Raw genomic sequence first — 23,267 nt, 5'->3', positions numbered from 1 at the left:
TCCCCTGTTATTATGGTATTATCAGATATCATATTGCTCAGACTGAGTAAGGTCTGTTTCAAGAATCTGGGAGCATTTAAATTAGGTGCGTAGATATTTAGAATTGAAATGTCTTCTTGTTGTATTCATACACTGGTTTTATAGAGCATTTGATATATTTTCATCACATTGGTTAACATAGTCTTCCTGGCTTTTTCTTAGTTATTTTGTTAAGACATTTATATTCTACATTTACTAAGTTTCACATGTACCCTTGTTTTGTATTTTTCTTTGTATGCAATTAGCTTTAAAGGGCCTTTGCTGAGTGTACTCTATTTGCATTTTATAAAACTATATAGATCTGATTTTGACTTGTCACACTCCACTTGCCCCCCACCCTGTGCATCTGAGCATGGTGTGGTGATCGCATTACTCTCCTAGGCCCAGCAGAGGGCAGGGTGCTGTCACGGGTTGTGGGGGTGAGGGTGGGGTTCCCATCCCATTCCCTTGTCTTTGCAGACTTCTGCCTAATATTCCTTTTTATTCCTGAGGCATCCAATTCATTTTCCCTGCTTGCTGACCTTTGATAAAATATTTAAATAATTCCTCTAAAGTATTCTTCCTAAAGTTTTTCTTGTTTGTGTCTCTGACAGAAGTGCGGTGTTTGAAGGGACATTTCCTAGAATGTGCCACCATCAACAATTCTTCAACAACTTTTGATGTTTTACCGGTTTCTGGCATTTTTCAGTCCCTATATAAAGTGAGAAGAAGGGGAGAGGGAAGAAATCAGAGGGTCACCTTCCAGTCACCTTGGAAAATACTTCAACAAGTACAGAAGATGACTAGTGTCCCATTCTTTTACAGATACAGGCCCCACAGGGCAGAGATCTGATTGGTGGGGAGAGGCATAAACATCTTTTCCCATCTGCTTGCCTGTGTCTCTGTTTCATAAAGTGTTACTTACTGAAGCCTGAGTAGATTCTCTTCAGCCACATTCCACCTTCCTTGTTACTGAGGTTGGTTGATGTTCAGCCAGTGTCTTCCACTATAACCTTTAGAGTTGTTCATGGCCTGTGTCTGTCATGGTTGATGCACGCACATGTCTGGAAGATAAATATTTTGAATAGCATCCTGCTCATAACACAGCCAATTACTCCTAGATACCTAGATTCAGTTATTTTCAGCCTAAACTTTGCTGGTCTTACGAGCTTTCTTCTAAGCTGGACTTGAAACTGCAGGCTAGGTTTGCATTGGAAGAAGTCCCTATCAGCTGGAATATGAAATCTATGGCATAGCTGCTGATTCTGACTGCATTGAATAATTTAATTTAATAATCATTTTTATTTTCCCTCTGTGTAAATTTTCCCTTAGAGGAGGTTAGGCTCATTGGGAGGTTAATTCATTCTCTCAAGTCATTATGGTTCCAGTTAGTGCTCTGCAGCTATAATTAATTAAACTACACTCAAGTTCCCTAAAAATGAAATTTCCTATATTCCTAGTGGAATTTGATGTTAAAACCGAATAGACCCAGGCATGAATATACCCAAACCCAAGTCTTTTTGGAGGCTCATATGATATGTCGTTTTTTCTTTTTCTTTCTTTCTTTCTTTCTTTCTTTCTTTCTTTCTTTCTTTCTTTCTTTCTTTCTTTCTTTCTTTCTTTCTTTCTTTCTTTCTTTCTTTCTTTCTTTCTTTCTTTCTTTCTTTCTTTCCAGACTGTCCTTATGAAGGTATCATATGAGTGGGGGCATGGTAATGTTGATATTTCCTTTAAATTTATGTATTTTACATTTTTTTCCTGATCTAAAAGTGTTATCTGGTAATAATGTTTGAAAAGAAGGCAACAGACAGTAAAAAAGAGGAAGTATCCTTTATTTTAATTGAAATGCTAACATAAGGCACTATCATTGAGTGATTGCATTACATAGCAGCTACTCGTTCTGCCATAGTTAAGTGTGATTTGATGAGTACATTATAACCCTCTATTCTCAGGGGTTTATATCTTGGCCAAAATAGTCCCTCCAGGCTGAAACTTGGCAGACATCTCAGCCTAATTACAGTCATTTTCCTTTTTGGATTAAGAAAATGGAATTATTACAGTGCTTTACCCTCCTCTCCAATATTTTTAAAGATTTGTATTTATATCCACATAAATTGTGGGCTTTTGATCCTTTCGAGTAAAATGATGACTTAGCAAGAGCCAAAGGACTTCCTTAGCACCTGTGAGTTCCTTGATTCAGGGATCCCAGTAAGAAGGACTCAACCTTGTTCAAGATTTTGCAGCAAAAAGACAAATAAATAGCTGAATGAGATTAATGGTATGTCAAGAAGGCCAGTGCTACGATTTTGCAGCCTTCAGTAAATGGGTGAGGTATATCCCCTGTTCCCAAGTCCCAGGGCCACAGCCATCACATTCTTCCATAGATTTTCAGCTATTCTCCTAGAATTGTCCTACCACATATTCAACCTCTCTTTTCCCCATTCATCTTTACCCATCAAAAGAGGTGGACAAAATCTAAGGGGGAGAGAGGTTATTGAAGAGGTCTCTGTTGATCCTGAGTCAACATTCTTCTCTGTATCCTGTGTTATTCTCTTCAACATCTCAGAATATGTTCAATGGCCTCCAAAGAGCCACATACATAACTTGTTTATTTACTCAAATTATCAACTTTGGTATTACTTTTGCCAGAGTTATTGGAAAAACACTAATGACTATGAATAGTGTTTAAATTTTCCCCATTCCTTGGGTGTACTTAGGGAGTTTTGACATAAAATTTTATTTCTTGCCTTTTGTGTCCCCCATTTGACTCTTTTCATTACTTGAAGCATGCCATCACCTCTGAACTGTGTATACACGAATACCTGTGTATACATGACCCTCCTGTACTTTTGTTTACTGGTTTATTTTTATGTATATTATTATCTCTTCAACTGGAAAATTTTACTTCTTGCCTTTTATGCCCACCATTTGACTCTTTTCATTACTTGAAGTATGCCACAACCTCAATGAAAGTATGGAAGATGGGACACAGAGCACTTTGTGGTTTCCCTGACTCAAAGTATGATTAACAAGGTTTTGTGAAGAAATTAGTGAAGTTTATGCATTACAGCTTGGAATTCCCTAGGCTGTTGCTTAAAAATCTATCTAGATATAAGTCATGAATATGTAACTTGCACACTGATGCTGAATGTAACATTACAATATAAATAGACTATATGGGCTTTTCATAAAAGCAACAGGAATTGGTAATAAAATAAAATAAAAACACTACTAAATTTTCTACACAGTGCAGCCCATTAAGAATACTGTAGAATCAAAATGTTGAAGATGTTAGAAAGAAGATTTTGCTGGATCAGTTCCTTCCAGGAGGTTAGCATAAATGAGGCAGGCTGTGCAGCAAGAGCAGCAGCTCAGGCATACTCTCAGCTGTCAAGGATTTCATTTGCTTAGAAGGTTTGGTATTTGTGTGAGTGCAGGGAACAAATAAAGTATGTCAATGTATATAACAATGAAGCCTACAGCAATTAAATTAGAAACTAAAAAGGTTTTGAATGGAAAAACTGAAGACTATTAAATTACCACCTTTTAACAAAAGAAGCACAAACAATGTGATAATGAGCTATGGAACCAAAATTTAGAACAGATAAACTGAAAAATTTGCAGGTATCCCAGTGTAGAAAATACACAGTGCTGAAGATATGAAAATATGAATTATTTATATATTCTTTAAATGTAGAATGTAAATTTGCTTGGAATTAATTTCTGTTGGGAAATCACTGCATAGTAAACACGGACGTCTCTTAGTAATATTTTTCCTACTAAATATTATTATTATTTTATTATTATGTTTCTTATATGGGGAAAAAGAGAAGATAAAAAACTATTCAAGGTTGAAAACTGAGAAGTTATAATCACACTGGAAAATTAGATCATTTATTTCAAGGTAACATGTAAGGTAGATGGTTAGCAAGTGATTTTCCCCATACCTTCCTTCTAAGGATAACCAAACATGTGAGGGACTCTGGCCTCCAGATTCATAAATTGAAATCCTAATCTCAGTGTGACTGTATTTGGAGATAAATAAGGTTAAATGAGGTCATAAGGAAGGATGGGACCCTCATCCCATAGGACTGATAGCCTATAAGAAGAGGGAGAGAAATTTTTCTCTTTGTCTTCATGAACCCGGAGGAAAGGCCATCTGAGAGCAGCAAGAAGTCATTTATAAGCTGATAACCTAGGAAAAAGGCCCTCATTAGAAGCAACCCCAATGATGGCTTGTTCTTAGACCTTGCAGCCTTCAAACTTCGAGGAATAAAGTTTTGTTGTTTAAGCAATCCAGTCTATGGTGCTTTCAAAATGGAGCCTGAGAAGACTAAGACACTTAAGACCAGCAAGAGAAAGATCTTGTCTTTAAAAATAGCCTGGCATTTTGGCCAGTGCCTGTAGTCCCAGCTACTCGAGAGACAGAGGCAAGAAGATCACTTGATCCCAGGAGTTTGAGGTTGCTGTGAGCTGTGATGCCAGGGTACTCTACCCAGGGCAAACAAAGTGAGACTCTGTCTCTCTCTCTCTCTATATATATATAATATACATATACATGTATTATGTATGTATATGTGCATTATAATTTCAACATGTAATTAACATAAAAATTACCAATGTTTTTTTATATTATATTTTCAAACTCTGGCGTGTATTTTACATTTTTAGCACATCTCAATTCAGACTAGCCACATATCTAGGCCTCAGTTCCCTAATGTGATTAGAGGTTACTTTATTGGACAGGACAAATTTAGACTAATTCAGATTCTTTACTCTCATGTAAAAGTAACATGGAATAAGTATGTTCAAATGATCAGCCAGTGAATTCTTGGTTCTTCCTAAATAAACGTACACCTCATTTTATTGTGCTTCACAAATACTGTGTTTTTTTTAATAAATTGAAAGGTTTTTTATTAATTGAAAGTAAGTCTATTGGCACCATTTTTTCCAACAGCATGTGCTCACTTTGTGTCTCTTGGTCACCTTTTGGTAATCCTCACAATATTTAAAAATTTTTTTCTTTTCTTTTTTCTTTCTTTCTTTTTTTTTTTTTTTGACAGTCTCACTTTGTTGCCCCTGGTAGAGGGCTGTGATGTCATAGCTCACAAAAACCTTGAATTCATGAGCTCAAGTGATTTTCATGCCTCAGCCTTCTGAGTAGCTGTAACCATTGGCATCTGCCACAACACTCAGCTATTTTTAAAGGTGGGGGTCTCACTCTGGCTCAGGCTGGTCTCTAAGTCATGAGCTCAGGCAATGCACCCACCTCAGCATCCCCCAGTGCTGGGATTATAGCTGTGAGCCACCTGGCATGGCACAATATTTAAAATTTTTAAAATATTTAAAATTATTATATCTGTGATCAGTGACCTTTAATAATACTATGGTAATTGTTTTGGGGTGTCACAAACCATGCAATAAAAGACAGTATACTTAATAGATAAATGCAGGTGTTTTGACCTCTCCTGTCATCAGTTCTTCCCCTATCTCTCTCCTTTTCCTCTGGCTTCCCTATTCCCTAATTTTGAAACACATCCAAATTAGGCCAATTCATAACCCTACAATAGCCTCTGAATATTCAAGTGAAGGGAAAGGTAGATGTTTTTCACTTTAAATAAAAATCTAGAAATGATTAAGCTTAGTGAGGAAGGGCATGTTGAAAGCCAAGATGGGCCAAAAGCTAGGTGTTTTGCACCAAAGATATAGCCAATTTATAAATACAGAGGAAAAGTTCTTGAAGAAAATTCAAAGGGCTATACCAGTGAACACATGAATGATAAGAAAATGAAATAGCCTTATTGCTGTTAGGGAGAAACACCAGCTGCAACATTCCCTAAAGGCAAAACCTAATGTAGAGCAAGACTCTAACTATCTTCAATTATTTGAAGGCTGAGAGAGGCAAAGAAACTAAAGAAGAAAAGTTTGAAATTTGAGGTTAAGGAAAGAGGCCATCTTCTCAACATACAAGTGCAAGGTAAAGCAGTGAGTGCTGATGTAGAAGCTACAATAAGTTACCCAGAGGATTTGGCTAAGATCATTCACGAAAGGGCTACACTAAACAACAGATTTTCAATGTAAATGAAAGAACCTTCTGTTGAAAGAAGATGGCATGTAGGATATTCATAGCTAGAAAGAAGTCAATGCCTGGTTTCATAACTTCAAATGACAAGCTGAATCTCTTGTTAGGAGGTAACACAGCTGGTGACTTTAAGATGAAGGCAATCATTATTTACAATTATAAAAATCCTTAGGTTCTTTGGAATTATGCAAATCTACTTTGCCTGTTCTCTATAAATGTAACAACAAAGCCTGGATGACAGCACATTTCAGCACATATGTTTATAGAATGGTTTACTGAATATTTTAAGTCCTCTGTTGCTCAGTAAAAAAAAAAAATAAATAGAAGATTCCTTTCAAAATATTACTGTTCATTGATAACGGACCTTGTCACCCAAGAGCTCTGATGGAGATATACAAGGAGATTAATGTTGTTTTGATGTCTGCTAAAACATCTATTCTGCAGCCCATGGATCAAGGAGTAATTTCAACTTTCAAGTCTTATTATTTGAGAAATATATTTTGTAAGGCCATAGCTATGATAGTCAGTAATTCCTTCTATAGATCTGGGCAATGTAAATTACAAAAATTCTGGAAAATATTCATCTTTCTTGAAGCCATTTCTTGAAGACATCTTTCTTGAAGAAATTTGTGACTCAGTGGAGGAGGTCAAAATATCTACATTCAGAGAAGCAAGGTGGCCGACTGCAGCCAGCTTTCCACAGAGGCTCCCGTCTAGAAGGAGAGTTAGAGGACAGAGGTTTAGCAAGTAAGCTGATGGTTTGAAGCTGAGCTAAGAGAGAAGATTGAAAAACACACATCAACCCTGCTGAGGCAAGCTGCAACCCCAAGGAAACAAACAATTGGTAGAAAATCCATGGCCAACCAGATGGGAATCCTCTTCCCCCATGAGAATGTCTCTCAGCATATGCTATACAAATAAGCAAGCAGAGTTCAGATCCCCTTCTATTTTATCCCAAGGGAGAGACCCTCTATAAACTAGAACTCCTTCCCCAGGGAGGACTTATGAATGTGCCAAGGCACTATCCTGCCAGGCATAAAACTGTATGAAACTGTATATATTCTCTACCTGCAATTCTGAACTCCCAGCATTCCCCTCCACTCTCACCCCAAGATCTGAAGTCCTGTCCCCCATGTTGCCCAGATTCTTGGGCATTTTCTCGAGAGTTGTGGACAGGGTGTGGGGTATTGCTGGTCTGTGCTGATTCTGAGGCATAGAGTATGAAGAAGATGGTGAACTGAGGGAACCATATGGGAGAGGGAGCCTGGCATCTTCTCCAGTGGCAGCTACTGGTAGAACAGATCTGGGATGAAAACGCAGGCCCTGTGAGTAAACAGTATGCCTGAGACGGTACCTGCCTGAGCAGGGCGCCATGGGGATGTGAGCAGAGACAGCGTACTCCCAGGCTGGGGCTGAGCCAGAAGGACTGCTTTACAAATAAGCAAGCACCTGGCTCTCAGGGGATCATAGCATAAAGGCAGGCAGGCAGAGGCTGCAACTGAAAGATGAGTGTGAGCTCTAACCATGCCCGCCCAAACACAGACTGCAATGAATACAGACACACCAGCTCCGGGCAGCGGCAAAGACCAGGGCTCAATTGCAGTTTTCATAAACTCAAACAGTCTGATCCACAAAGCAATAAAGCCAGGCCCAAAACAAATTCTGCAAAATTGTTCTTTTCTGTCAGCAACATCAATCAGGGTCGGGGCTTGAACTGAGTGAACTGTGCCAGCCACTATTAAGCAACTGAGGTTGTCAGGCCTCAGCTACCCCAGCCGGATAGTAGCAGAGAGTGGTGGACTGGCCAAGGAGACATAGATCTCCCTGTGACTCAGGTAGGTGTAAACCCCTGGAGCATCTGCTCATTGCAGGGAACTGGGTCACAGCCCTGTGAGGTTACCAGTGACTGGGTGTGTCAGAGGTGCTAGGTGGGGAAGGAGGCATCAACATTCCCAGTCTAATTTATTTGCTGGGTGGGTCCTTCAAGAATTCAGTGAATTCAAAGACAAAATCACCAAAGACTTCAACACATTGAGACAAGAATTTGAAGCCCTCTAAGATCTGAAAAATCCAGTAGAATCCCTCAGTAACAGAATAGAGTAGGTAGAATAAAGGATTTCTGACATTGAAGACAAAGCTTTTTAATGCTCCCAAATGCTCAAAGAGGAAGAGATGTGGAGAGTAAAAACAAATCATTCTCTCAGAGAGCTCTGGGATAATTTGAAGAAAACTAATATTTACCTTAGAGGAATTACTGAGGGTGACGAGGTGGCTTAGAAAGGCACAGAGGTTCTTCTTCATGAGATAATGAAGGGGAACTTTCCAGACCTGCCAAGAGATTCTGAAATTCAGATAGGAAACAGTTTCAGAACACCAGCACGACTCAACACAAATAAGACATCTAGGCACATTATAGTTAATTTTTCCAAAGTTAAAATGAAGAAAATTCTGCAAGCAGCCAGACATAAAAAAATCATAACCTACAAGAGGAAGAATATTAGAATGACTGAAGATCTCTCTCCTGAAATCTTTCAAGCTAGAAGAGGGTAGTCATAGACTTTAATCTCCTAAAACAAAACTACTTTTTTTTTTTCTTTTTCTTTTTTTATTGTTGGGGATTCATTGAGGGTACAATAAGCCAGTTACACTGATTGCAATTGTTAGGTAAAGTCCCTTTTGCAATCATGTCTTTCCCCCATAAAGTGTGACACACACTAAGGCGCCACTCCCCTCCCTCCGTCCCTCTTTCTGCTTCCCCCCCCATAACCTTAATTGTCATTAATTGTCCTCATATCAAGATTGAGTACATAGGATTCATGCTTCTCCATTCTTGTGATGCTTTACTAAGAATAATGTCTTCCACGTCCATCCAGGTTAATAAGAAGGATGTAAAGTCTCCATTTTTTTTAATGGCTGAATAGTATTCCATGGTATACATATACCACAGCTTGTTAATCCATTCCTGGGTTGGTGGGCATTTAGGCTGTTTCCACATTTTGGCGATTGTAAATTGAGCTGCAATAAACAGTCTAGTACAAGTGTCCTTATGATAAAAGGATTTTTTCCCTTCTGGGTAGATGCCCAGTAATGGGATTGCAGGATCAAATGGGAGGTCTAGCTTGAGTGCTTTGAGGTTTCTCCATACTTCCTTCCAGAAAGGTTGTACTAGTTTGCAGTCCCATCAGCAGTGTAAAAGTGTTCCCTTCTCTCCACATCCATGCCAGCATCTGCAGTTTTGAGATTTTGTGATGTGGGCCATTCTCACTGGGGTTAGATGATATCTCAGGGTTGTTTTGATTTGCATTTCTCTAATATATAGAGATGATGAACATTTTTTCATGTGTTTGTTAGCCATTCGTCTGTCATCTTTAGAGAAGGTTCTATTCATGTCTCTTGCCCATTGATATAAGGGATTGTTGGCTTTTTTCATGTGGATTAATTTGAGTTCTCTATAGATCCCAGTTATCAAGCTTTTGTCTGATTGAAAATATGCAAATATCCTTTCCCATTGTGTAGGTTGTCTCTTTGCTTTGGTTATTGTCTCCTTAGCTGTACAGAAGCTTTTCAGTTTAATGAAGTCCCATTTGTTGATTTTTGTTGTTGTTGCCAATTGCCATGGCAGTCTTCTTCATGAAGTCTTCCCCCAGGCCAATATCTTCCAGTGTTTTTCCTATGCTTTCTTGGAGGATTTTTATTGTTTCATGCCTTAAATTTAAGTCCTTTATCCATCTTGAATCAATTTTTGTGAGTGGGGAAAGGTGTGGGTCCAGTTTCAGTCTTTTACATGTAGACATCCAGTTCTCCCAACACCGTTTATTGAATAGGGAGTCTTTCCCCCAGGGTAAGTTCTTGTTTGGTTTATCGAAGATTAGGTAGTTGTAAGATGTTAGTTTCATTTCTTGGTTTTCAATTTGATTCCAAGTGTCTATGTCTCTGTTTTTGTGCCAGTACCATGCTGTCTTGACCACAATGGCTTTGTAGTACAGACTAAAATCTGGTATGCTGATGCCCCCAGCTTTATTTTTATTAATAAGAACTGCCTTAGCTATATGGGGTTTTTTCCGGTTCCATACAAAACGCAGAATCATTTTTTCCAAATCTTGAAAGTACGATGTTGGTATTTTGATAGGAATAGCATTGAATAGGTAGATTGCTTTGGGAAGTATAGACATTTTAACAATGTTGATTCTTCCCATCCATGAGCATGGTATGTTCTTCCATTTGTTAATATCCTCTGCTATTTCCTTTCTGAGGATTTCATAGTTTTCTTTATAGAGGTCCTTCACCTCCTTCATTAGGTATATTCCTAGGTATTTCATTTTCTTTGAAACTATGGTGAAGCGAGTTGTGTCCTTAATTAGCTTCTCATCTTGACTGTTATTGGTGTATACAAAGGCTACTGACTTGTGGACATTGATTTTATATCCTGAAACGTTACTGTATTTTTTGATGACTTCTAGGAGTCTTGTGGTTGAGTCTTTGGGGTTCTCTAAGTATAAGATCATGTCATCAGCAAAGAGGGAGAGTTTGATCTCCTCTGCTCTCATTTGGATTCCCTTTATTTCCTTGTCTTGCCTAATTGTATTGGCTAGAACTTCCAGCACTATGTTGAATAGTAAGGGTGACAGAGGACAACCTTGTCTGTAAAACAAAACTACTTTCAAACCAGGGTCCTGTATCCAGTGAAACTGAGTTTCATTTATGATGGGGAAATTAAATACTTCAATGACATGCACATGTTGAAGAAATTTGCCATAACTAAACCAGCTCTCCAGTACATTCTCAGACCTATCCTCCATAATTACCATCATAATCCCCCACCACAAAAATAAACTCATTCAGAAACTTTTGATCAAATTCCAACTTTCACAGTGGCGAAAGGATTAAAAATGTCCACTGGACTTTTGAAAAATTCAATACCCAAAATACTTCCAGGCTTATCAATATTTACAATTAATGTGAATGGCTTAAATTGCCCTCTAAAGAGGCACAGGTTGGCTGACTGAATAGAAAACTCAGTCCAAATATCTGCTGCATATAAGAATCTCATATTACCTTAAAAGATAAATATAGTCTCATGGTGAAGGGATGGTCATCTATATTTCAGGCAAATGGAAATCAGAAAAAAGCAGGTGTTGCAATTTTATTCACACATACAATAGGCTTAAAACCAACAAATGCAAGGAAAGATAAGTATGGTCACTTCATATTTGTTAAGGGTAACACTCAACATGATGAGATTTCAATTATTAACGTTTTTGCACCCAACCAAAATTCACCTCAGTTTATGAGAGACTCTAACACACATGAGCACCTTGATTTCCTCCAGCAGCATAATAGTCAGAGATTTTAACACTTCTTTGGCAGTGTTAGATAGATCCTCCTAAAAGAAACTAAGCAAAGAAATTTTAGACTTAAACTTAACCATTCAACATCTGAATTTAATAGACATCTACAGAACATTTCATCCTAACAAAACTGAATACACATTCTTCTCATCAGCGATGGAACACACCCCAAAACTGATCACATCTTAGGTCACGAGTCTAACCTCAGCAAATTTTAAAGAATAGAAATTATTCCTTGCATCTTCTCCGACCATATGGAATAAAAGTTGAACTCAATAACAACAGGAATCTGCATACTCATACAAAAACATGGAAACTAAATAACCTTATGCTGAATAATAGCTAGATGAAATTAAGAAGGCAATTACCAAATTTTTGGAATAAAATGATTATAAAGACACCAATTATCAGAAACTCTGGCATACCGCAAAGGCAGTCCTAAAAGGGAAATTTACAGCACTGCAAGCCTTCCTCAAGATAATGGAAAGAAAGGAAGTTAATGCTTTAGTGGAACATCTCAAGCAATTGGAAAAAGAACAAAATTACAACCCTAAACCCAGCAGAAAAAGAGAAATATCTAAAATTGGAGCAGAATTAAATGAAATTGAAAATGAAAGAAATATACAACAGATCAATAAATCAAAAAAGTTGTTTTTTTTTGAAAATGTCAATAAAATAGATAAACCTTTCGCTAACCTAAACAAGAAAAAAAAAAAAGAGTAAAATCTCTACTTTCATCAATCAGAAATAGTAAAGATGAAATAACAACAGACTCCTCAGAAATTCAAAAAATCATTAATGAATATTTCAAGAAACTCTATTCTCAGAAAATTGAAAATCTGAAGTAAATAGACCAATACTTGGAAACAACCCACCTCCCAGACTTAGCCAGAATGAAGTGAAAATTTTGAACAGGCCTATATCAAGTTCTATAATAGCATCAACTATACGAAATCTCCCTATAAAGAAAAGCCCAAGACCAGATGGTTACACATTAGAATTCTACCAAACCTTTAAGAGGAACTAGTACCTATACCCAACCTTTTTCAAAATATAGGGAAAGAATGAATACTACAGCAACACATTCTATGAAGCAAGCATCACTTTGATCTCCAAACCAGGAAAAGACCCAACAAGAAAAGAAAATTATAGACACATATCACTAATGAATATTGATGCAAAAATATTCAATAAGATCCTAGCAAACAGAATCCAGCAACACATCAAACAAATATATACCATGACCAAGTGGGTTTTATCCCAGGGTCTCAAGGCTGGTTCAATATATGTAAATCTATAAATATAATTCATCACATAAACAAACTAAAAAACAAAGACCATATGATTCTCTCTATTGATGCAGAAAAAGCTTTTGATAATATCCAGCATCCTTTTATGATAAGAACACTTACGAAAATGGGTATAGAAGGGACATTTCTTAAATGATAGAGGTCATTTACAGCAAACCCACAGCCAATATTGTATTGAATGTAATTAAATTGAAATCATTTATACTCAGATCCGTAATGAGCAAGGTTGCCCATTGTCTCCACTGCTTTTTAACATTGTAATGGAAGTCTTAGCCATTGTAATTAGGCAACAAAAGGCCATCAAGCGTATCCACAAAGGGTCAGAAGAGATTAAGCTTTTGCTCTTTGAGAATGTTATGACTGTATATCTCGAAAACACCACGGATTCTACTAAAAAACTCTTAGAAGTGATAAAGGAGTATAGCAGCATCTCAGGTTATAAAATCAACACTCATAAATCAGTAGCCTTTATATATACCAACAATAGTCATGCTGAAAAAACAGTCAAGGACTCTATTCCTTTCACAGTAGTGCCAAAGAAGATGAAATATTTGGGTGTTTACCTACCAAAGGATGTGAAAGATCTCCATAAAGAGAACTATGAAACTCTAAGAAAAGAAATAACTGTAGATGTTAACAAATGGAAAAACATAACCATGCTCATGGCTGGGAATAACCAACATTATTAAAATGTCCATACTACCCAAAGCAATACAGAATTTTAATGCAATCCCTATTAAAGCTCCCCCGTCATACTTTAAAGATCTCAAAAAAAGTAATACTTCGTTTTATATGGAATCAGAAAAAACCTCGAATAGCCAAAACATTACTCAGAAATAAAAACAAAGCAGGAGGAATTATACTACCTCAGACTATACTATAAATAGATAGTGATCATAACAGTATGGTACTGGCACAAAAACAGAGAGGTAGATGTATGGAACAGAATAGAGAACCAAGACATGAATCCAGCTGGTTACTGTTATTTGATCTTTGACAAGCCAATTAAAAACATTCAGTGGGGAAAAGATTCCCTATTTAACAAATGGTGCTGGGTGAACTGGCTGGTGACTTGAAGAAGACTGAAACTGGACCCACACCTTTCACCATTAACTAAGATACACTCTCACTGGATTAAAGATTTAAACTTAAGACATGAAACTATAAAAATACTAGAAGAAAGTTCAGGGAAAACGCTTGAAGAAATCAGCCTGGGAGAATATTTTATTAGGAGGACCCCCTGGACAATTGAAGCTAAACAAAAAATACTTTACTGGGACGTGAACAAACTAAAAAGCTTCTGCACAGCCAAGGACACAGTAAGTAAAGTAAGCAGACTTCCCTCAGAATGGGAGAAGATATTTGCAGGTTATGTCTCCAACAAAGGTTTAATAACCAGAATCCACAGAGAACTAAAACATATTAGCAAGAAAAGAACAAGTGATCCCATCTCAGGGTAGGCATAGACTTGAAGAGAAACTTCTCTGAAGAAGCCAGGCGCACAGCCTATAGACCTATGAAAAATGCTCATCATCCTTAATTATCAGAGAAATGCAAATCAGAACTACTTTGAGATACCGTCTAACTCCAGTAAGATTAGCCCACATCACAAAATTCAAAAACCAGAGATGTTGGCATGGATGTGGAGAAAAGGGAACACTTCTATACTTCTGGTGGGAATGCAACCTAATATGTTCCTTTTGGAAAGATGTTTGGAGAACACTTAGGGATCTAAAAATAGACCTGCCATTTGATCTTACAATTCCCCTACTAGGTATATACCCAGAAGACCAAAAATCACATTATAACAAAGATTTTTGTACCGGAATGTTTATTACAACCCAATTCATAATTGCTAAGTCATGGAAGAAATCCAAGTGGCCATCAATCCATGAATGGATTAATAAATTGTGACATATGTACATCATGGAATATTATGCAGACTTAAAGAAAGATGGTGACTATGCCTCTTTCATGTTTACATGGATGGAGCTGGAACATATTTTTCTTAGCAAAGTATGTCAAGAATGGAAGAAAAAGTATCCAATGAACTCAGCCCTACTATGAAACCAATTTATAGTTTTCATATGAAAGCTATAACCCAATTATAGCCCAAGGAGAAGGGAAAAAGGAGGGGAAGAGGAGGATGGGTGGAAGAAGGGTGATTGGTGGGACCACACCTATGGTGCATCTTACAAGGGTACATGTGAAATTTACAAAATGTAGACTATAAATGTCTTAACACAATAACTAAGAGGGTGCTGTGAAGGCTATATTAACCAGTTTGATGAAAATATTTCAGATTGCATATAAAAGCAGCACATTGTACCCCATGATTGCATTAATGTACACAGCTATGATTTTTTTTAAATAAAAAAGTCTATATTCACAGAAGTTTAGAAGAAGTTCATTGTAACCCTCACAAATGACTTTGAGGGGGTCAAGATTTCATTGGAGGAAGTCACTGCAGACGTGGTGGGAATAGGAAGAGAACCAGAGTTAGAACTGGAGCCTCAAGATATTACCGAATTGCTGTAATCTCATGATCAAATTTGTATGGGTGAGGAGTTACTTCTTAAGGAGGAACAAAGAAAGTTTCTAGAGATGCAATCTATTCCTGGTGAAAATGCTGTGAACATTTTTTAGTGATAATCAAAGATGTATAGTATTTTATAAACTGTGTTAATAAAGCAGTGATAGAGTTTTAGAGGATTGGCTCCAACTTTGAAAGCTTTAACCCAATTATAGAAGAAGAAGTCTACTGTGAGTGAAATGCTATCAAACAGTATTGCATGCTACAGAGAAATATTTTGTGAAAATGAGAATCCATCAGTGAGGCAAACTTATTTTAAGAAATTGCCACAGCCACCCCAATCTTCATTAACCACTATCCTGATCTGCCAGCAGTCATCAACATCAAAGAAAGATCTTCCACCAGCTAAAAGATTATAACTCTCAGGTGATTGTTAGTATTTTTTAGTAATAAAATATTTTAAAATTAAGTTGCGTACATTGTTTTTAAGAAGTAATGCTATTACGCATTTAATAAATGACAGCATAGAGTAATATAACTTCATATACATTGGGCAATCAAGAAATATGTGTGACTCACTTTATTACATCATTTACTTTATTGTGGTGGTCTGGAATCAAACTCAAAATATGTCTCAGGTGTGTCTGTACACATTCTGGAATCACATCAATTCTAGTCTATGGATAAAGAAAAAAAAAGACATACATATTATTTGTGGTTATTATCCACAATGGATCCTTCATAGTAATTTTTTAAAGCTATAAAATGGTTTCTACTAATGGATTTCATGATTTGCTTGGGCCATTAGACATGATCTGCAGGAATTTTATGTTATTATACAAAAGTCTTGCATATAATGAGTACTCAATAAATATTTAAATGAGAGGCAGCAGAAAAAAGGAGGGAGCAGCAGAAAGAAGGGGCAATCAGAGGGGCATTGGAGGGTAAGAAAAGGGAGGGAGGGAAGGAAAGAAGGAAGGAAAAAGGAAGGGCGGTGGAGGGAGGAAACCACTTTGTGATTCCCCTCAGCCAGCTCTTCTTATGAATGGATATGTAGAAAATGTAATGATGAGGAGTTATAGGATTGAAGTATCTCAAGGATGAAATAAAAAGTATCCAATGTGCTCAGCCCAAGGATGAAAGAAAAAGTATCCATTGTGCTCAGCCAAAAACTAATTTGTGGCTTTCATATGAAAGCTATAACCCAGTTATAACCTAAGAATATGGGGAAGGGGGAGAGGGAGGGGAGGGAGGGGGGAGGATTGGCAGAGGGAGGGTGATTGGTGGGATTACACCTGTGGTGCATCTTACAAGGGTATATGTGAAACTTAGTAAATGTAGAATATAATTGTCTTAACACAATAAGAAAATGCCAGGAAGGCTATGTTAACCAGTGTGATGAAAATGTGTCAAACTGTTTATAAAACCAATGTATGGTGCCCCATGATCGCATTAATGTACACAGCTATGATTTAATATTAATAAATAAATAAAATAAAAAATAAATAAAGTTTTTGTAGAATTCTGATGTTTAAAAAAAAAGGTAATGATGTGATGAAAGGACATGCAATGGTCTGCTTATTTGGTTCTAAATTCTCCATTATTGGATCCTTATGTGAATCTGCTAGAGACTTTCCCTTTTAATTATTCCAAGGCAAAAGTTAATTGACCTGGTTCATTTATTTTGCCTTAATGTTGCCTAGAAAAGAGTAAATCTCTTGGAAAAACATGCAGGAGAGGAAACCTGTGACGGGGAAGAGGCTTGTGTGCTCTAGACCAAAGTGTGGCTGTGGTGCTTTCAGACAGTCATGGAGCTGCCAGAGTCCTAGGTCCTTAATTGAAGGACTGAGAAAAATGTTTCTTACTCCCTGATTTTGCACTGTATATGTGACTAAGAAAAAAATAACACTTGATTCTCTGCCCTTACTTCTCAACATTCAGAGAAGATCAGAAAAGAACACTGAGCTAAGAGCCAGAAGAAGGTGTGTGGATCTGCTGGTTTAGGATCTGTCCCAGAGCAGACTGGGGTTAGCTTTTGTCAGGAGTAGGCTAAATGTCCCCTTTCCCCCAACTAATCCTATGACCCCAAGGATTCTGTCTCGCCAGCAGATGCAGAGGAAGGCTGGACTCTGATGGGGCCCTGTTCAGAGTGCAATGATGCCCTCCACTGCCCACCACGTTATCTTGACAAAGGTGGAAACAAAGGAGAAAGGAAGGCATGAAGGTGAGTATGGGAGTGGGGAGGAGAAGGGGCAGGGCTGTGGTCTTGGAGAAGAAGAGATTTCACTCCCTGAGAATACTATCTCTGGAGCTCTCCGCCTCCCAACTCCTCATCAGTCCTCCCCCGCTGACCTCCTCACTTCTCAGAATCATTTCTAGCCCAGGCTTACTTGCTCTCCATTTTGTCCTGCCCAGCAGTGTTCACAGATGTTCATGGCATCTCTCCACTACATGGATCTCATGGCATTGCCACTGGATTGTCAGCATAGGTCTCTGGTCATGCGGCTCAAAAAGTTTGCATGTTTGAACTGAGTTGAGGCAGCACAGGCAGCACAGAGGTTAAAAGTACGGCTCTGGAGCCAGCTGGCCTGGGTTTGATTCCCAACTTTGCCACTTACTAACTGTGTGACTTTAAACGAGTTATTAACTTCTTAGTTTCTTCATCTTCCAAAATTAGGAAATAATAACCTCTCTCTCATAGAGTTGTTGAAAGGGTTAAATGAATTAGTACATGTAAAGCATTAGAATAAAGTCCGACACATCATAAGCACTCTGTCAGGGTTTGCTTTTTTATTATAAGTAGTTTCTGGAAATCAGGTGCCACATATTATACTTTTGCTCACCCCTATACAAAATGCATTACAAATACATCATAACAGTTTTAACAAATAATTAATTCCCAGCTTCTTCATAGACTCTGATATCTGATGGTTACAGTTCTGAGCAAGGTGGGCAAAGCTTGCTCCATTGCATGGATTCAAGCAATTTGAACCAAACCAATCAAAGCCAGTGCAGGAGTCAGGTTGCCTGAGTTCAAATGCTAGTTCTACTGTTTTTTTTTTTTTTGTTGTTGTTGTTTGTTTGTTTGTTTGGTTTTGCGGTTTTTGGTTGGGGCTGGGTTTGAACCCGCCACCTCCGGCATATGGGGCCCGCGCCCTACTCCTTTGAGCCACAGGTGCCGCCCTGGTTCTACTGTTTTTCAGTTGTGATACCCTAGGCAAATTACTAAAAATTCCTGAACTGAAATTTTCTCATTTGTTTAATGGACATAGTTTTGCTCTGAAGGTTAAATATGGAAAATTACTTAGCACCATGCCTGGCACATGGTCTGAACTTAATGTTATTCCACTCTGTGCCTCAGTAAGATTATGGAGTCCATGTCTGGAGTTAGGGCTAAAGATCAGTTTGCAGAAATTCTATCTTTGGAAGTAGAGTAGGGAACATGGGGCCACTGGTTTGTTTTGTTCTGACCTTATTCCGACTAACACCTCCCCCTCTGCCTACGCTTTCCAGGAAACCTCTAAGTAATTCTTTGAGTTCAGAGCTGTTCTTACATGCAAGGCAGTCAAGGATGGTCACAGAATTCCTAGGTGTCCAAGCTGGGCAGCATTTCAGCAACCACACATCTATCCCCCACATCACAGTTCAAGAAACTGAATCCAAAAAGGGAAGCAACTGGTTTGACCAAATTGCTCAGCTAAGTTCTGCTTACCAGCAGAAGTAAGCTACTCTATCTGTTGATCTTTATTAAACACCATAGCATTTCTGAATGAGGCCACAGGGCCTTTTCAAGTCTTTACCAAGATAACATACAAAACATTGTATATAAACCATTAAAAGATCTACTGTGGCAAGTGGAGAAGAGAGAAGTGATCTAAATGTGTGACCTTTAATTCACGTAAATATGTGGTAATTTATCTCAGTTCCTTAGAGTATATTCATGCTTTCTTGCAATTCATTCCTTTGTTCTGGCTAAGCCAAGATCATATTCTGAAATGGTTAAGAATAAATATTCTGGAATCCTGGAGGCCAGCATGTGCTAGCTGTGAGGCCTCGTGAATGTAACTATCTGTGACTCAATATATAAATGAGAAAGAAAGAGGTACCTGCCTCATAGTGTGGTCGCAGAGATTTAATAAAGTAAGATTTTAGGAAACAGCAGAATCTGATATATATTAAGCATTTAATATTAATGTCAGTTGTTATGGGTGAATAAAATTGCCACATAACTGAATTTCAAATGATAAAGATGCTTATTACTTCTGATTCCCATCTAGTAAGAAATGGCTTCTGTCTGGAATGTCTTCTCTTCTTCTCCATGACAGGGTAAGTGGGAGGCACATATGCAGCCAGCTCTGAGGCTGAAAGGCAGTAAATGCTTTTGCTCATATTCTCATTCAAGACACTGAGTGTCAAGAGCACCCAAAGTACAAAGAGGAGAGTGTTCTGGGGTCTTGGCAGTAGTGAGGGGTCTACTGATCACTGCATAGCATTTCCCTGCTGCCCACCCCCTGCTCAGCTCTGCAGCCTGAGCCTTGCCCTGCCCATCTTCCCATGAACACTTCTTGTTCCCCCAACACTGAACTTCTCAAGGCTCCCCTCCCCCACTTGCCTTTGACCCATGCTGTGTCTTTGAACCTCTGCCTGGAACATTCTTCCTACTCCCTGGCCTTCTTAGCAACACCTCACTTGACCTTTTCTTGACAATGTGCAAACTCCAATGCTAGGTCTCTGAAATCATGAATGCTGTTGGGTTCATCCAGCATTTTGTTTTAAGCTGTCATGTTACCATAATATGTCTGTCTCTCTCTTCCCTGCCAGGAGTGCCTTCCTCCTTCGGCAGAGGCCCATCTTATTCATATTTGTCCCCTCAGCTCCTAACACTTGGCCTGGTCACATCTGACTATGGTCCTTGGCTTTGTAACTCCAGAGTTCTTTCCCTTCTGCCTTTAGAGTCAAGAGCTCAGTTAGGCTTCCAAATGTAAATTCTGTCTTTTAATTAAGAACTGTAGAAAAATATATATGTGAAAGTGGATATATTTTCAATCTTGGATGCCTGCAATTTTTCCACATTTGCCGGTTTTGGAGACCCTTGCCTCTCCTGGGATCACACCTCTCTCCCGGAAATGGACAGGAGAGTGAAGATGTGAATATTTTTATCTGACATTATTTTGGAGCATTGCTTTCTTGTTTGCTGCTGTTTCCTTTTCATGGTCCATTAGCAGCTTCCAAAGGCAATATCCTTTCACTGTCACACTATGCCATGGGGGGCCATTTCAACAACTTCAGATGGGGGCATTAAGTGCAATTCTGGATGAGAGTCAGCACATAACCAAATAAAAATAATAAAGGGAAAGCTTGTAGGAGCCATTTGGAATGCTTTCCCATGCTGAATTCATTTGCAGCCTTGCAGAAACCTACCCATCACCAGTGATCAGCCTCCAGCCCAACCGTACCTTATTTAATTGTAAAGTATTTCATACCCTCAGAAACAGCCATGCTCATTTGCTTTTCCTTCTTTGGAGATTGTCTTGGTGGAACGCCGAGAGATTCTAATCAGTGAGGGATGAAGAAAATGCAGGTTTTGATTTCAGCTATCAAAAAAAAGGTGCACTTCTTACGTCTTCTCTCCTCTCCCTAAAGTAAGTATCTAGGGGGTCTTTTCGGAAATTCTCTTAAAACAGGTGCTTAGCATAGCACAGAAGGTGGCAGAAAGGCCAGGTGAATTAAGTTCAGTCACTGCATTGGCGACCACTACCCTACCCCTGGACTCCATGTGGAGGGAAGTTTCAGAAATAAACTGGGGAAAACCACACATGGGAACTTGTCCCCAGACCAGTGTCCCTGTTGGGCAATCCAGTTGAGGGGTTGAGGGCAAACTTCTCTTTGGTGCAGTGAGTCCCTGAAGCCTGAATTCTAGGAAAGCCTAAGGTCTAGCCAATTTAGGAAAGTTTAGCTTACATCAGTGTGTCCCTAACTTGCCTGAATCACAGCCACCTTGGGGAGCAGGATTGTTGAAAATATTGATTCCCAGAGACCGTTTACCTGGATATTCTGACTTAGTTGATCTGGACCAAATAATAAAAATCCATATTCTATGAAGTGGTCTGAATGTGCCTCATGATTGGGCCTAAGTTTATTTATCTATTCTCTTAATAATCTTCTATTGATAACTAATTTTGTGCAAGTTGGTGTCCTAGAGTCTAAGAGGACAGGGCAGAAATAGACATGGATCCCACCTTCCAAGAGTCTGCAATTGAGAAGTCCATGGAGCTTCCAGAAAGCTGCTGCCCTCCTCTTGTCTTAGGCTTTTTTACCATGAAGTGATGCTGATGGATGGACAAATATTACTGGTGCATTCAGTAACCAGCTAGTCAGGGAGTGCCTGCCGAGTGTTTGTGTAAGATACTGTTCTGTGTATCAGAGCTGCTCCTTCAGTTCAGCTTGCGTAGTAATGACTGTGAAGAACACAGCCCCAAGCCTGTATAATAAAATGATGCGACTACAAAAATCACGTTTATCACCTGCTTATTATGTGCCAGCTCTACGCTACACCATTTTTCTTTAGGCTCCTTGAAATTAAGGATCATTTTGCTTATGTTTTTCATTGTTGTCACCACAGCTGCTAAGTCAGGGCCTGGCACACAGTAAATACTCAATAAATATTTACTAAATAAATGAGTGAATACTTTATCAGTTTCTCTAATTTTCAAGATAGCTATCTGAGCTAAACACTGAGTATTTCAAATATTCTGAATCTTTGGGGGGGGCACCCAGAAATCTGTATTTTTATCACGTTCTTTGAGAGATTCTTAAGATTGACCGGATTTGGGAAGCAGGAAATTTGGACCAAATTCCCTAGTGGGTGATTGATTCTGCTGGGCAACATTCTCTTTCAATGTTTGTTCGGCTCATATGTGAACATTCTGAAGACAAGAAATTCACCACCTCCTATGGTAGCTCATACTGCAGCTCCTACCAAAGTCTGGTTACTTTAACTGTGAAAATATTCATCCTTATGATACAGTGAAAATATTCAACCTTTTTCTTCACTTTTACCCACTGTTCTTATCTTTTCTCCAAGAAAAAGAACAGGTCCACTGAAGTCAGCTCTCCATCATTGTGCATAATGAAGATTTAGGATCATGTTAGTTTCCCTATAGTCATATATTAGGTCAGAGACAAGGGAAATGAGACATCCACAGCCTGATCTCAGATGAGAGGCCTAGACTCCTGGACTCATGAGAAGTAACACTGTGCCAGAGCTTTGGTAGACTATGGACTTAAATCTGGTAAACTTATTTAAAACCTGACTCTACCATAGTAGTCATATGACTTGTGTGAGTTACTTAGATTCTCTGAACTTCCATTTTCCTGGGTGTGAATAATGAAAATAGCATTATGAACATTAAATGCAGCTGACAATAAAAAACCTGAAACCATTTCTAATAGTAAATTAATAAAAACATATAAATCACAGCTAATATTTTTTGTGTGCTTATTTGGTGACAGACATTGTACTCCTTTAAGTTAAGGGACTGTTTTGTTTGTTTTATTCATTGTCGAATCCCCAGAACCTAGGATAGTGTATGACACATAATAACTGCTTAATAAATACTTACTGAATAAATGAGCAAACCCATTATTAGTTTATCTGATCTTCAGAATAGCTCTTCGAGCTGAATGCTTCTGATAACCCCATTTCACACATGAGAAAACTGAGACCTACTAAGGAAAAGTTAGTTGTTCAACCAAGATGGCTGTACAAGATGGCTCAGGAGATTAAACCCAGACACATTCCCATGCTCCCTACCGACTGGTTACTTCTTCTATGTTGCCACTTAGTGCTAACAGCAATAAATCTAACTTTAGATTTGTATTTTTATACATCATGACATCTGTTGCTAAAGATGGGGGGCATTAATTTGGCTGTGACATGAAATCCCAACGCTATTATGACTTTGTCCTGTGGAGCA

General features: G+C 38.4%; 1 long non-coding RNA gene across 2 annotated transcripts in view; it reads left to right on the top strand.

Moving 5' to 3' along the window:
* The window catches only part of LOC128560079 (uncharacterized), a 38,318-nt gene extending 16,420 nt beyond the window's left edge, over positions 1-21,898 (top strand). The window contains exons 2-3 of one of the 2 annotated variants that reach the window (XR_008372882.1): positions 17,401-17,515; positions 20,817-21,898. This is a non-coding gene — a long non-coding RNA (uncharacterized LOC128560079). Of the gene's footprint in view, positions 1-17,397; positions 17,516-20,816 lie in introns of both variants that reach the window. The other variant, XR_008372881.1, reaches the window with a different exon arrangement.
* Positions 21,899-23,267: the final 1,369 nt, after the last annotated feature.

This window comes from Nycticebus coucang, chromosome 11 (assembly GCF_027406575.1).
Source record: "Nycticebus coucang isolate mNycCou1 chromosome 11, mNycCou1.pri, whole genome shotgun sequence".
NCBI classification, from domain to species: domain Eukaryota; kingdom Metazoa; phylum Chordata; class Mammalia; order Primates; family Lorisidae; genus Nycticebus; species Nycticebus coucang.
This window is presented reverse-complemented; position numbering and strand designations above follow the sequence as displayed.